At 37.3% G+C, this 12714-nt stretch overlaps 1 pseudogene; it reads left to right on the top strand.

Moving 5' to 3' along the window:
• The first annotated feature begins 212 nt into the window (after window positions 1-212).
• On the top strand, window positions 213-1046 carry LOC117718661 (solute carrier family 7 member 12 pseudogene; annotated as a pseudogene).
• Window positions 1047-12714: the final 11668 nt, after the last annotated feature.

Genomic DNA, 12714 nt, shown 5'->3' with positions numbered 1-12714 from the left:
GCATATTTGATATTTTAAGTATTATTAATAGAAAATATGTTGGCTGCAGTCTTTTTAGTTAATTTTTTTTCAAACCAAAATTAAGCTCAGACTTTAAATTCTCTTTTAAAGAATAGATGGTTTAACCAAGGCAACACCCTGTTTTGCAGAAACTGACAAACAACCATAATAAACACAAACTCAAATTTTCAAGATTTGAAAGAGAGAAAACCATGCAACTTTTGAAAGCAGTGGTATTCTTCCACGGAAATATCCTCTTATTTAGTGCCACCATAGCAACAGGGAGTTTTGTGTCTCATAAAGAAGTATTAAAAAATTCCTCACTGAACATCCTGCTTCTCTCAGTATTTGGGCAGGCTGTGGCCTGATGAGCATGATGAATGCTTTTTGTCTTACAGAGCTGGGGACCACCTTCCCTGTGAGTGTAGCATCTTATTATTTACTCAAAAGATCTCTTGGATCTTTTGCTGCTTTTCTCAGTCTCTGGATTAAACATTTTGTTCATTTTCTTTTCTTTCTTTCTTTTTTTTTTGCTTTTCGAGACAGGGTTTCTCTGTATAGCCCTGGCTGTCCTGGAACTCACTCTGTAGACCAGGCTGGCCGTGAACTCAGAAACCCGCCTGCCTCTGCCTCCCAAGTGCTGGGATTAAAGGCGTGTGCCACCACCACCCGGCTTGTTCATTTTCTAGGCATTGGTGCTTAATGCCTACTAGTAGCTAGTTACCTAGTTCAACCTCTCTATTCTAAATGCCCAGTTCCAGAGCTACCAAAGAAATGCCTGACTTTAGCTGTTTTATGATTATTTGGAATTTTCAATGATTGAAGGATTAAAAAGAGTGGCTAGATTTTAAATGGTTACCAGTTTGATGAAGTTGAGTGTTAGTTGTCTCATTTCTCTAACTGGGGCAGTACTGGAGCAGTGATTTGGAAAAAAAGAGAATGTGACCATGTTTGAGAATGTTTTGGATGATGAATTTCCTGATGTTTCAAAGATTGCATACTCCATTCTACAAGTGTACTTATTCATATGTAAGATCATCAATTGATCAATATAGAAGGTAAATACATACATAAAAATATCTGTCATTAGCCCATTCAGGTTTGTTAAGAGTGTAGGGGAAGGTTGATATGATTGTTTCATGCTTTGTATTGAAGTTCAATCTTCTTTATGATACAGGGTTATAGTTAAAGCACCCCTGTATAGTTACTAATATAGACTTACATAATTCAGTTTTCTTTCAGTGATGTCTTTTATACAAACTTGAAAATACTAAGAATTTTTTAAAAGACAATAGAAATTTCTTTATACTCTGTTTTATTTCTTGTAATCCCATGATCTGGAATTAAGTAGTAATCAAATAAGGGATATATCACTATAGTCAAAAGTCTCTAAATAAAGATATTGAAGAGGATCTAAGAAGATGGAAAGATCTCCCATGCTCATAGATTGGCAGGATTAATATAGTGAATATGGCTATGTTTCTGAGAGTGATCTACAGATTCAATGCAATCCCCATCAAAATCCCAACTCAATTCTTCATAGATTTATAAAGAGCAATTCTCAAATCCATTTGGAATAACCAAAAAAGAAAATAGAAAAAAAAACAGGATAGCAAAATCCATTCTCAACAATAAAAGAACTTCTGGGAGAATCACCATCTCTGACCTCAAGCTTTATTACAGAGCAATAGTGATCAAAACAGCATGGTATTGGTACAGAGACAGGCAGGCAGATCAATAGAATAGAATAGAAGACCCAGAAATGAATGCACAGACCTATGGTCACTTGATCTTTGACAAAAAGCTAAACCATCCAGTGGGAAAAGGACAGGACAGCATTTTTCAACAAATGGTGCTAGTTCAACTGGAGGTCAGCATGTAGAAGAATGCAAATTGATCCATTCTTATCTACTTGTACAAAGCTCAAGTTAAAGTGGATCAACGGCCTCCACATAAAACTAGATACACTGAAACTAATAGAGGAGAAAGTACAAAGAGCCTTGAACACATAGGCACATGGAAAAATTTCCTGAACAGAACACCAATGGCTTATGCTTTGAGATCAATAATCAACAAATGGGACCTCATCAAATTGTAAAGGATACTGTCAATAGGACAAAACGGTAATCAACAGATTGGGAAATGGTCTTTACCAATCCTACATCTGATAGAGGATTACTATTTAATATATACAAAGAACTCATGAAATTAGACTCCAGACAATCAAATAACCCTATTAAAAATGGGGTACAGAGATAAACAAAGAATTCTCAACTGAGGAATAATGAATGGCCAAGGAGTACCTAAAGAAATGTTCAACAACCTTAGTCATCAGGGAAATGCATATCAAAACAACCCTGAGATTTCACCTTACACCAGCCACAATGGCTAAGATCAAAAACTCAGGGGACAGCAGATGCTGGTGAGGATGTGAAAAAATAGGAACACTCATCCATTGTTGGTGGGATTGCAAGCTGACACAACCACTCTGGAGGTCAGTCTAGCAGTTCCTCAGAAAATTGGACATAGTATTAACTAAGGACCCAGCTGTACCACTCTGGGGCATATACACATGCTCCACTGTGTTTATAACAGGCTTATATATAATAACCAGAAGCTGTAAAGAACACATATGTCCTTCAACAGAGGAATGGATACAGAAAATGTGATATATGTACACAATGGAGTACTACTCAGCTATTAAAAGCAATGAATTCATACAAATTCTTTACTAATGGATGGAACTAGAAAATATCATCCTGAGTGAGATAACCCAATCTCAAAAGAGCTCACATTGTATGCACTCACTGATAAGTGGATATTAGCTCAAATGGTTGGAATACCCAAGATACAATTAACAGACCTCAGGAAGCTCATGGAGAAGTGTGGGTGATTCAGTACTTCTTAGAAAGGGGAACAAAATACTCATGGGAACAAATATGGAGACAAAGTGTGAAGCATAGACTGAAGGAAAGGCCATCCAAAGACTTCCCCACTTGGGGATTCATCCCATATTCAGTCACCAAACCCAGACACTCTGGTGGATGCCAAGAAATGCATGCTGACAGGAGCTTGATATAGCTGTCTCCTGAGAGGCTCTGCCAGAGCCTGACAAATATAGAGGCAGATGCTCATAACCAACCATTGGACTGAGCATGAAGTCCCCAATGATTTCCCCAATGGAGGCGTTAGAGAAAGGACTGAAGGAGTTGATGAAGTTTGTAAACCCAGAAAAAAGAACAATAATATCAACTAACCAGAACCCTAGAGGTCCCAGGGACTCAATTACCAACCCATGAGTATACATGGAGGGACCCTCATCTTCAGCTGCATAAGTAGCAGAGGATGGCCTTGTTTAGCATTAATGAGAGGAGAGGGCCTTGGTCCTGTGGAGACTTGATGCCCCAGTGTAGGGGAATTGGAGGAAGGGGAGAAGTGAATGTCTAGGGGGGATACCCTCATAGAAGCAGGAGAGGGGGATGGGATTGGGTATTTGGGGGAGGAGGACCAGGAAAGGGGATAACATTTGATATGTAAATAAAAAATAAATATCTGATTTTTTAAAAAGCACAGTTCTCAGATGTTTATATACCTAACTTCAAAACTTCATTCTCTTTTCAGTAATACCCTGATGTCAAGCTTGTTGTGGGTCATCATAGAATTGAAAACTACATTGTGAAATATATATACATTCTACCACACATCTTACAGAAATTTCTGTTAGTCTACAGTTAAACATTCTGAACTGATTCCTTTCACTGTAGTGAACATTTCTGCTCTCTGATATTTTCACACTTAGGGACAATGGTATAATGAATTTTTTTTGGGGGGGGGAGAATCCAATATCATTTTCTATGTATGGAGCAATAATGTTCAATCTGATGTCTCAGTACCAAGAGAATTCGATAATAATTGTGTACAAATATTTCTGCAATATATAAAACATTTAAAGAAAAAAATTTATGACATGAAAATTTTATTTTTCATTAATTGTTAAACATACAGAGTAATGAGTTTCATTGTGTCAATTTAATACTACTCTGTCTTAAATAGGATTTGTATTGTTTTGATAAAATAATCATGATCAAAAAGCAACTTAAGGAGTAAAAGGTTTGTTTTTTTCTTATTGTTTATACTCTTATAATCCAGGGAAAATAGGTAAGGAGTCTGGAGACACAAACTGATGCAGAGACCATGGAAGAATACTTTTTACTAGCTTTAACCTTATGGCTTGCTTAGCTTGCTTTCTTACATAATCCAGGACCATTAGCCCAAGGTGAGCAACACAGAATCAATCATTAGTCAAGATAATGTACCACAGGCTTTGTCAAAGACCAATCTGATAGAGATATTTTGTCAATTAAGGTTCCTTCTTCTAGGATGACTCTAGCTTGTGTCAAGTTGACATAAAACTATAGTGTGTCATTATATTTTGTCATAAATTGGTCCTCTGCCCATTTGATTTCTTCCATTCTCTCTGCCACCCTCTACCTGGTTCCACTTCTTCCACCTGATTGTTGTCCTACTGTTTTATCACAAACATACTGTTAACATTTTGATTCTTCCCACCTAGCATGCTTCTTCTATCACAGCTGTTTCTAGTTTTATGACATATTTAATCACCTAAATACAAATACAGTTTTATTTTTATGTTTTAATTGAAACCAAATCATTTCAGTTTCTTCTACCCTTTCTCCCTTCAGCACCTCCCAGATACCTAACCCTAAACTCCACAAATGTTTTCTCTTATTATTATCTTGATAGCCTCTTTTTGTATTATTACTGTTTTTACCCAGACACATTCACATACACACAAACATACATACACACTCATAAATTCAACTGTTGATCTGTTTCTATTGCTCGTGTGTATATGGAGGAAAGGGTGACATTAGGCATTAGACAATCAGTAGTGTGGCTCATTTCAGAGTAGCTAATTTTCCTCCCCCCAGAAGTCATTGCATTGCTTCTTAGTATAAATGTGGAATCTCAAGAGTTTTACATGTCCTATCTTAGCATAGTCATGGAGCCTATGTGGGTCCCACATTAGACTGAACCCAAGTTTCCTGCTTGGCAAAATAGGGAGAGTACAGTGTATAAATAGAGGCTACTCTGGAGTACAGAGCCAAACAAATAGATGGTATAAATAAAAAACTGCTCTAGGCAGAGGGCCAAACATAAAGATAGTAAAAATCAGATGTGTTCAGATGATATAAAATTGTTTTGCCTCACAGAAGACTCTGGTTCTGTCTAATGTGGGCCCCACAGGAATTCTGGTTTTATTTCCTGTGTGGCAAAAGAAAGGCCTATGAATATGCACATACAGTCTTAAATTGATTTTATTTTCAAGATGGGTTTGATTTTCAGTTTTGTAGTTTTATTTTTCCTCTGGGAAAGAGGTTAAGATAAAGGTTTTTCTGGTTACTGACTCAAGGATAAGCTTTTTCAGGAAAAAGATTTTGTCTGTATTTTCAGAAGAGATGATTAAGGTATTTCTACCTCCCAGAATTATATGGATTAGAACTGACAGAGGCAGGTTACCAGAAGACTAGATTCCAGAATTTAAACAAAATGTTATTTTGATATTAAAATTTGTTTTGAGAATTGTATATCTGAGAATACACAGCCTTGTTGTATCTACTCATCAAGCAAGCTGAGCAGACCTACTCAAACCTCTGATGTTCTGGAATTTTACCTGGATTCAGTGAAGACACAGATGTCAGAGGCTTACCAATTTACCCTCCCCCCCCCAGCCCTCTTCTAATATGTCAGTGTTCAAATTCAGCTTATAGAAGTTAATGAAAAGTCAGTGCCCCAATTCCCTAGGCATGGGGATTGAGGTAATTAATATTAGGCTGTCCTTCTAGGGAAAAGTAATGGTTTTATTGGAACAGGGAGGAATGACTAGAATTGATTACATAGCCATAACTTATTGGTAGAAATCTGTATAATTGTTATTAAGCTGAAGTTATAATTTCTTAAATGGTACAAAATTTATTTTGATTTCAAATTCAAGGGTTTCATTGGTATATTTTCTTCTATTAAGTCAAAATTGGTAGGTGCAAGGCTTAGATCCAGTCCTTCTTTAATTTTTTTAACTGATCTGAGATGTTTAACCTGTGAGTTAAGGGCCTATAACAAATTCATGGCTCTGAGTTTACTATTAGGGTGTTTTCTAGATTTTAATTAGAAATAGCTGAGAGGGGTTAATGGACAACAGTCCAGATTGCTTTACATAGATAGTTGGTTTTCAAAATTTTCAGAAGTCCACAGAATTGACATTACAAACATTTCTGTATTAATATTCATTTGATTAAAGACCTGTCTGCTCCTGACAGCTTTCTTGTCATGGATTCTAAGAAGAAATTGAACATCTTTGAAGTTACTCCGATTGTGGTGAGACAGCCACTAGGCAAGAATTACCTCTTTTCATCCACAGACAATATACTTTCCAGAAAAGGACACACTTGCAGAATAGTCAACTGATTTTATCTGTCAAGACAGAGTGATCAGCCCTTAAAAATTCTGCATCACTAGGTCTGTCAGATAATCCTAGGCCAGAAGGCTGAAGACCAGATGCTCCAACATTTTGAAGTAAGGGACTGTCCAGGTGTCCATTGGTCTCTATAAATTGGCTAAGTTTTGGAAATTATGCTTGTGCTTCCCATACCTTCAGTTAAGTCGGTCATGTTGGATTTCTGACAGGGTTTAAGACTTATAGTCTCATAGCCAACCCAGGCTATTTACTCTGAGTGAAAAGATTTGAGAGGATGGTTTTCAGCTGACATTCATTCTAAAGCCAGGACATAAGCCAGGTTCAGAACTAAGTCTTTTAATTAGGAGAGGTGACAGAGGTTCTGTTTAGTTAACAAAAATGATGTGCTGTGTATTAGGTCTATCTTGTACTTTACTGATACAAATTGATATAGTTTGTGTTCTAATTGTATTTTGAGAGAAAAAAATTTTTAAGCAGGAAGAGTGATATGTAGAGGTATATTTTCCTCACAAGTTGGGAGGAGCTAAGGCGGGAGGAGTAAGGAGAAGAAGAGGAGGACTAAGAAGAGGAAGAGGAGAAAAAGAAGGGAGAGTTAGGAGGGGGCAGAGATAGAAGAGTGATAGAAATCCATGCATGTATCAGGAACATCCCTGGGTAACAACTTATATCTAGGTTAGATATTGGGAAACACCTCTAATTTTGTGAGCATCTTGTTAATTGAGCATTATCAAATATATAAAGCTATTGGATAAACTTTAAACATTGGAGTCTCATTTCTACTGGGTACCATGTGGATGGCAGGATGGTCTGGGCTCAGCCCAGCATTGTGGAGACAGCATGGAAGATCATCAAGATCATGGAAGCCATCTCTCATGCTGGCATCTCGGCCAATATCCCTGGCCCGCCTGAGCCAGAGGCCTGAATCACGACAGCAAGGAGAACACACTGCTGCTTGTGACCTCAGGCCTAGCCTAGTTGGGAGCATGGTGGCTCTGTAACAAAAGACACATTGGGTGCTCCAGTTTTAAAATATTAACTCAAACCTTACTGTTGTTGCAGTTTTATTTATTCAGTCATTTCTAGGAAAAAATTTCATAGCATACTTTCTGGTTTTCTGCTTCCACAGTCTTTGACTCACTCTTTCTCCATTTTGTTCCTTGAGCTTCAGATGCAGTAGCTGTGATATAAACATATTCATTGCTGCTGTGTACCCTACAACCTGTTGGTCTCTGTAATGCATCCAGTTGTGGTTCTTCTGTGATGGTCTCCATTGCATCTTTGATGCTTAATTTCCTCAATTAAGGTTCCTCCTACTCTTACTTGTGGGTCTAAGAATAAGATTTAAAATGTATTAAAACTATGCTGGTCTAGGAAAAGTGACAGTAGTAGATTTTTTTTCTAAGGTTCATTACCTCACTAGCCCCAAAAATCTAGCTATGGTTTCAATACAAGGCATGATTTCAATCCAATTGAGTGGCCCTCAAGTCTAATTAGACTTAAGTTATTGGTTGACATGGACATATAAATGAGCACTAATCATTATACATTTATGCATATCTTCTCCTGTTAGTAACTGTCATGTTTCATAGGGGTAGTAGGGTGGTATAATTAGTTTTTTTTCTTGCTATGTTGAATATTTTTCAGAACCAACAAAGCTAAATTGCAGGAAACACTCTGTCAGGTCAGAATCATTTTGTATTATTAGAGAAATGTGTCCTAAGTATGTGATGCCTTGTAGTATTTTTTCACCAATAATGTTGCAGCCTCAACTTCTGAAAGGCAACCAAAGACTACATAAATAATAAATACAGTTTGGAATGTCACTTGCACTGTGCTAGATAACCCTTCAAAAGGAGTTTTCTTATGTCTCATATGAGTTTTCTCATATATGTATACACATATATGTGTGTGTGTAATGTAAACATGATACACTGATACTTACATTTATTTTGTATAAATTTAGAAAAAATATAACATAATGAGATTCTCTGAAGTTTTATCAATCAACTTTGGTATTATCTGTCCCTCCTTAAATACTCTGTGTTTACCTTCCTCCTTTCTCCCTATTTGGAGCTACCCCTAACTTATTCTATTTTTCACTTTATCTCATCAGTAGCTTACACTCAATACACTTAAATATGGTCCATTTATACTTTGCTGGTTTCTGTGGTTATTTCCACAATGCATGTTCACATATGAGGACTTGGAGCTAGGAACTACAGATGAGAGATAACAGGCAATTGTCTTTTGTTCTGAGTCTGTATTAAATCCCTCAACATCATCTTTCCCAGTCTCATCCATTAACCTGAAAATTTTATGATTTCAACTTTCCTTAAAGCTTAATAGTATTCCTTTGTGTATATTTACCATATTATCAATATCCATTTATCTGTTGAAAGATATTTAAAACTGGATGTCTATACACAAAATAGAATTAGACCATATTAATCACTGTGCATCAAAATGAGATCCAAGTGGATTAAAGACTTCAATTTGAAACTAAAAACATTAAAACTTTTAGGACAAAATGTAGGCAGTATCCTAAAATATACAGGTATAGGAGAAGTCTTTTTAAGCAGAGCTCCACTTGCAAAAGAATTATAGCCTACAACAACAACTGGGAACTCATAAAATAAAATGGCTAAATGATATGTACTCATATGTTGATGTTAGTTGTTAAGATAAGGATAATCACACTACCACTCTCAGACCCAGAGACATAATGTAACAAGAAGGGCTCTGGAGGTGTGTATGTGGTGGGTTAAGGGAATTCATGGATCACTCTTGGAAGGAAAATAGAATAAATGATATGGGTAGACTGTGGGCAGGTGGGATGGGATCATGAGAGATCAGGCAGAGTAGGGAGATGAAAGAAGAGAGTACTGGGAGAGACTGAAAAAGAATTGGAGGGGTGGTGATGTGGAAACCTAGAGCAGCAGAAACTTCCTAGAGCCTATAATTGTGACCCTTGATGACTCTTAATAGAGGATATAGAGCCTGAAGTGCCATCTCCTAGTGGGACTGGGTATCCAACACAACCAGAAATCCTTTGACCCACAACCTGTCCTTCTTGGAAGATGGGCTTGGGGAATGGTGGCTAGAAGCTTAGCAGAGTGACCAATCTATGACATGCCTAAATTGACGCTTGATCCACAAGAGGGAGCCCATGTTCAACACTGCCTGGATCATAAGAGACTAGAAGCTGGATAGCCCAGAGACCTAGGGTAGAATGAAACACAACTAGTCTTTCTCTTTCTTGTTGCTATAGTTCAGTCTGCAGGTACTATAGTAAAGACAATATTCACATTTACCTCATCCCAAAATCTATAGAAAATACTCTCAGTTTTTCCTCAATTAATTTAATGTTGGCTCTAGGTTGATGGTTCATATCCACAATTAAAATGAGTAATATTATTTGAGTCCTAATTATAACAGACCCTTTATCCTGAATGAGATACTGAATTTGTTCAAGGCCATTTCTGTGTTAACTAAGATGACCATGAGGTTTCTGTCTTTAAGCCTGTCTATATACTATATTCCAAATACTGATTTTCATATATTTAAAAAGTTTTGTACCACTGGAGTGAAACCAACTTTTTTGTGATGTATAAATTTGCTAATAATTCTTGAGTTATTCTGCCCAGATTTTTATTCATGTTAACTAGGAATATTTTTGCACACTTTGTTTAATAGATGCTTATCTAATTTTGGTATCAGAGTAATGCTAGCTTAGTAAAATGAGATTTTAGTATTTTGCTTTTCATTGTATAGTTTATGTAACATTATGAGGACCACTGATGTTTCTTAAATTGTTTCTATTATTTCATTCCAATGTTTTTGTTTTCATAAAATTCACTAGAGTATTCATACATTTTCTGTGATCTATGAGCACATTAACACTAGCTAATTTGAAGTCTTTATCTTATGACTCAGCAATTTGCATTTATTCAGGCCTACTGTAGTAAGGTTTCTGGATTCTGTAGAAGTAATAATGTCCTTGGTGTTAAACACTGTATTTTGGGCTGAGATTTTGGCCTCTGGATTGATTGTGATTATAGGTGTGGATATCTGGTGTCATCATTCCTCAAATAATATATAGTCTACTAACTGCAGTTTCTAGTTATTTGATATTTTTATTGGATATTTTATTTATTTATATTTCAAATGTTATCCCCCCTTTCCACTTTCCCATCCACAAACCTCATTTCCTACCACCCACTCCCCCTGCTTTTATGAGGGTACTCCCACACCAACCCACCCACTCCCACCTCATTGTGCTGACATTCCCCTATAATGGGTTACCCAGGCTTCACAAGACCAAGAGCCTCCTTTTCCACTGACTCCAGATAAGGCCATTCTCTGCTACATATGCATCTGGAGCCATGGATCTCTCCATGTGTATCTTTTAGTTGTTTGTTTAGTCCCTGGGAGCTCTGGGTGATCTAGTTGGTTAATATTGTTGTGCTTCATATGAGGTTGCAAATGCCTTGAGCCTTCAGTCTTTCTTCTAACACCACCATTGGGGTCCCCAGGCACAGTCTGATGGTTGGCTGCAAGCATCTGTATTTGTATTGATCAGGCTCCTGTCAGCAAGCACATCTTGGCATCAGCAATAGTGACTGGGTCTGGTAGCTGCATATGGGATGGATACCCAGGTAGGATAGCCTCTGGATGTCCTTTTTTTCAGTCTCTGCTCTACTCTTTGTCCCTATATTTCCTTTAGAAGGGAGCCCTTCTGTGTTAAAATTTTGGAGAAGGGTGGGTGGCCCCATCCCTCAACCAAGGGCTATCCCTAACCTCTGGATATGGTATCTACTAGTTCTCTCTACCTTTTGTTAGGTATTTCAGCTAATGTCAGCTCTGTTGCATCCTGGGAGCCTCTTGCTTTCCTGGCATCTGAAACTTTTCATTTGGTAACCCTGGCTAACCCCAGTTCCCCATCCTCCAATGCTACACAATTTTGTTCAATATCTCTGCACATCTCCTCCATCTCCTCCCACACCTGATCCTGCCCCCTTTCCCACTCCCTCTCCTCTCTTCCACCCAAGTCCTTCCCACTCTCTACTTTCCATGATTATTTTGTCCCCTCTTTTAAGTAGGACTGAAGCATCCACACTTTGGTCTTTCTTATTCTTGAGATTCATATGGTCTGTAAGTTGTATTATGGGTACTCGGAGCTTTTCTTCTAATATCCACTTATCAGTGACTACATACCATGTGTGTTCTTCTGTGACTGTGTTACCTCACTCAGGATATTTTCCAGTTCCATTTATTTGCCTGTAAATTTCAAGAAGTCATTGTTTATAATACCTGAGTAGTGCTCCATTGTGTAAATGTACCACATTTTCTGTACCCATTCCTCTGATGAAGGATGTCTGGGTTGTTTCAAGCTTCTGTCTATTATAAATAAGGCTGCTATGAACATAGTGGAGCATGTGTCCTTGTTATGCATTGGAGCATCCTATGGGTATATGCTCCGGAGTCATATGGCGGGTTCTTCAGGTAGCACTAAGTCCAATTTTCTGAAAAAACTGCCAGACTGATTTACAGAGTAGTACCAGCTTGGAATCCCACCAGCAATGGAGAAGTATTTGTCTTTTCTCAACATCCTTCACAACACCTATCACCTGAGTTTTTGATCTTTGCCATTCTGACTGATGTGAGGTCATTTTGATTTGCATTTCCCTGATGACTAAGGATGTTAAACATATCTCTAGGTGCTTCTCAGTCACTGGAGATTCCTCAGTTGAGGATTCTTTGTTTAGCTCTTTATCCTATTTTTAATAGGGTTATTTGGTTGTCTGGAATCTAATTTCTTGAGTTTTTTATATATATTGGATATTAGCCTTCTTTCAGATGTAGATAAAGATCTGTAGGTTGTCATTTTGTCCTGATTAGTGTCTTTTGCCTTACAGAAGCTTTTCAAATTTATAAGATCCCATTTGTCTATAGTTGATCTTAAAGCCTGAGCCATTAGTGTTCTGTTCAGGAAATATTTCTCTGTGCCCATGTGTTCAAGGCTTTTAGCCATTTTCACTTCTAATTGATTCAGTGTATCTGGTTTTATGTGGATGTCTATGATTCACTTGAACTTGAAATTTGTACAAGTAAATAAGAATGGATCAATCTGCATTTTCTACATGCAGACCACCACTTAAGCCACAAACATTTGTTAAATATGCTGTTGTTTTTTTACACTGGATGGTTTTGGGTAGTTT

The sequence above is a fragment of the Arvicanthis niloticus genome, chromosome 13 (assembly GCF_011762505.2).
Source record: "Arvicanthis niloticus isolate mArvNil1 chromosome 13, mArvNil1.pat.X, whole genome shotgun sequence".
NCBI classification, from domain to species: domain Eukaryota; kingdom Metazoa; phylum Chordata; class Mammalia; order Rodentia; family Muridae; genus Arvicanthis; species Arvicanthis niloticus.
This window is presented reverse-complemented; position numbering and strand designations above follow the sequence as displayed.